The 3255-nt window shown below is 41.3% G+C and overlaps 1 long non-coding RNA gene across 1 annotated transcript; it reads left to right on the top strand.

Annotated features, from left to right (window-relative positions):
* Window positions 1-1906: 1906 nt before the first annotated feature.
* On the top strand, window positions 1907-2905 carry LOC137176076 (uncharacterized). The gene is made up of 2 exons (XR_010925793.1): window positions 1907-2498; window positions 2576-2905. It is a non-coding gene; the product is annotated as an uncharacterized lncRNA (long non-coding RNA).
* The last annotated feature ends 350 nt before the right edge of the window (window positions 2906-3255 follow it).

The raw sequence follows: 3255 nt of genomic DNA, 5'->3' as shown, positions 1-3255 counted from the left end.
GTCAAGTTTCTCTTATGATTGTTCCCATGTGACCTGAACGCAGCATTTGTTTTCTAAGATAAGTGGTGGCTTCCTCGCTTCCTATATTAAGATAGATCAACTTTCACTGGAAGGTCATTCCTTGGGGGCGTTACTCACTAACTCTGGGTAGGAAGGAGGGAGGGAAAGAGGAAGACAGAGAGAATGAGAGACTGAGAGGTAGTGACAGGGGAGTGGGTGGGTGGCTCTGAGATTTGGCCACATCAGCCCCCTGGTTGTTAGTTACATGTTCTTGCTATAATAAGGCAGCCAAAACCTCTGCGGCCGTTCAAGTCCACAATTAACATGTATGAGCATGCTGGTCCTGACGAGACGGGTGTCAAACTGAGACATGCTAATTGGCTCTCTAGCGTAATAGAACAGCTTCCTGCAAGCAAATGGAGAAACACACAGAGTGACACTGACAATAACACACACATACATATGATACACCGATGCATCTAATTTTTCAAGCTAGTGAGTGAGCTCTGGAACTGAAACCGCGTATCCTATCGTGTATCGGAGAGTTGTGGAAAAATGGTTGTAGTCATGTAGTCATTGTGTATGCAGGTATGTAGCTTTGTGCACAGGGTAATTTGTGGTTGCATGTGTTTGACATCTGCTTTGTGTATCCGCATCCACTACTCATATTTATGGCATCGGGCAATCCTCCATTAATTAGAAAGAGTGTATCATCAAGATTAATGTCACTGATAAAGAAGTTAAGCTGATGGCTCTGTGCACAAGGGGGAGGGAACGTGGGTTTACACAGAACTCAAACTACACCCATGAGATAAATGGGTATTACTCGGGCTAAGATCTAAAGATGCCAGCAGTAACAAATCCAAGCAGTTCCTTTTTTGTTTTGGTGTTTATTTTGGGAGCTTACGGAATTTAAAAAAAAAAAAAAAAAAAAAAATGGAAACAGCCTCAACTCAGATGAAAAGCTTTTCTATGACGTGAAACAAGCTGCTTCAGGTTCATGTGACATTTCTTTAAGCCCACGAAGAGAGACCGTGTGCCTATCGTGAATGTTTGTACTTAATTCTGTGTCAAACCCTCAACTGTACATGCAGTTTCTTTTTTTGTGTGTATTTTAGCTAAAAAAAAAATATTCAGATGCTGTTTTTCACAGTTTTTGGAAAGTTTCCAACCTGAGTTGCAGAGCAAGGCAGTGCAACAAAATGTCAGGAAGTCTGGCGTAAACAGACCTGACCCTCTCTGACTTTTCCTTTCATATTTGTTTTCATTTGGATTTTGAATGTTTATCCTTTTGTCAAATGTATTTTTATTCTCAGCTATGCCATAAGGTCAGGCTTTCAATTTATTGCCTCACACTGGAGAATATTATGGACAAGGTAGAAACTCAGCAAATATGTGCAAATGTGTGCAGGCGTGTTTGTTTGTGAGGAAGAGGCAGAGCTGCAGTAAATACAGTATCTGTGTATGGTGTGCATGTGTGCAGGCTTATGTGTATGTGTGTGTGTGTGTGTGTTTGTACATCTATAAAAGCAACAGATAGCACGGTAAAGAGAGCTGGGGAAATGAAAAGTGGACTATCAACTACTTCAGTCATCCATTTCCAAAATGTTGCATGCTTTGATGCCTCATCCCAAAATTCGACATTTACTTTTACAGAACCCATTACAAGTCGATACATTTTTGTGAGTTACCAAGGCAATAACTTGTCCTCTAAGATGTGCTTTGTGATGTATTATTTTATTTCCTGTTGTATTTCTCTAGAGCGTTCTTGTTCTCAGCTGCCCAACAAGCCTGCACTTATCTGATCCTTAGTCTCTCTCACATTTATCTCATCACTTTTTCTACCCCCGTTCCCTCCTGGAGCTAGGTGACCTCTCTCCTACTTGTTCGTCTCTGTGGAGTTTTATATAGATAGCTAAGGAAAAGTTTAGCGTGCCTTTGAGGGATAATTATCAAACAGTAAAACTCCCACACAGCTCTCGCTGGGTAATTACATTTTCCCCATCTCTCTTCTTCTTTTTTTTTTCACCGAAATGAAACCATCAGTTTTTAAAGCCTTGACAATCGACAATTCCCCGGCGTTGTAGCCCCTCAGACTTCTGAATGAAAACTGTGAAGTGTTGCCCATTATGCTGGCGCTTGAAGGTTTTCCTCCCCTCACACATTTTTTGTTTTTCTTTCTCTTTCTCTCTCTCAGTCACACTCTTCTCTTGCTTGGTCTCACATTCACACAAACAACAGCCCAGCCCATTTGCATTCTAGGCAATTACATTCAATTTGTAAACCGGCGCTGAACTTTAGTAGAATTAGATTTTGCTAACAGGCGTAATGACATTTAATGGAGCATGATTTATTCATTTCTCTTTCATCAGGTCAAGATATGCCACAACTGGGAATTGAATAATAGCAGATGTTTTTGTTTACGGTATTTTCCCTGCTGTCAAATGCTTGGTCTGTTGTTTGTGGACTAGCAAACTTGTTGCCACGTCTTCATCCAGGTAACCTCTCATTGTTTACTGATTTAACAATCAAATACGCAATAATGAATTCACTGAACAATGATTCTCGTTCTTAGGTATCTAATACAGCATTGAAGCCTCAAGGGAAAGACTTGAAAATTCTGCCAAGATCCTGACAACCTGCCGAGAGTATTGTTTGTTACATGTGTTATTAGCAACTTTTAGGTGTTTTCGGCGTAATTGTACTCACACTTAAGTGCTGCCTTCTGTGTTGTGCTTACTTTAGGTAGCAATTTGGCTCATTCAGCACACGCTTTTCCTTCGGCGAAAAACAAAGTAATTTGAATTCAGCCAGCACCCAAATGCATTCAGATGATATTGTAGCACCTGTCTCTGAGATTTTCCGGCACAAATTAAGTATATTAAAGACGGATAGACTTCCTTCACTCCCTCCTTCACCTTGTTAGTGTCCCCCTGTGCACACACATTCTCCCTTTCTGGTGTTTTGTGTACACATTTCATTTTGATGATGCCTCTCTCTCTGAAACAATAGATATGTTTCTTTTCTCCTGCCAGCGCCTACGTTCCCCAAGCACCCTCCTTCATTTTCCGAGGTGTTCTTATTTAGGGAGACGACAGTGCCTTGGGACACAGTTTGGCAGGCTGGGAGACAGGCAGAACAGGTGTTTTTTTTTTTTTCTGTTCTCCCTCTCACCCTCTGTCTCTCTCTTTCTACTAAAATGAGTGAATTTCTTCCCCGCTCATCATCAGAGCGCCTGTCATTGTCGTCGGTATG

Source organism: Thunnus thynnus, chromosome 23 (genome assembly GCF_963924715.1).
Source record: "Thunnus thynnus chromosome 23, fThuThy2.1, whole genome shotgun sequence".
Taxonomy (NCBI): domain Eukaryota; kingdom Metazoa; phylum Chordata; class Actinopteri; order Scombriformes; family Scombridae; genus Thunnus; species Thunnus thynnus.
The sequence above is the reverse complement of the archived record's forward strand: the minus strand, read 5'-3'. Positions and strand labels throughout refer to the sequence as shown.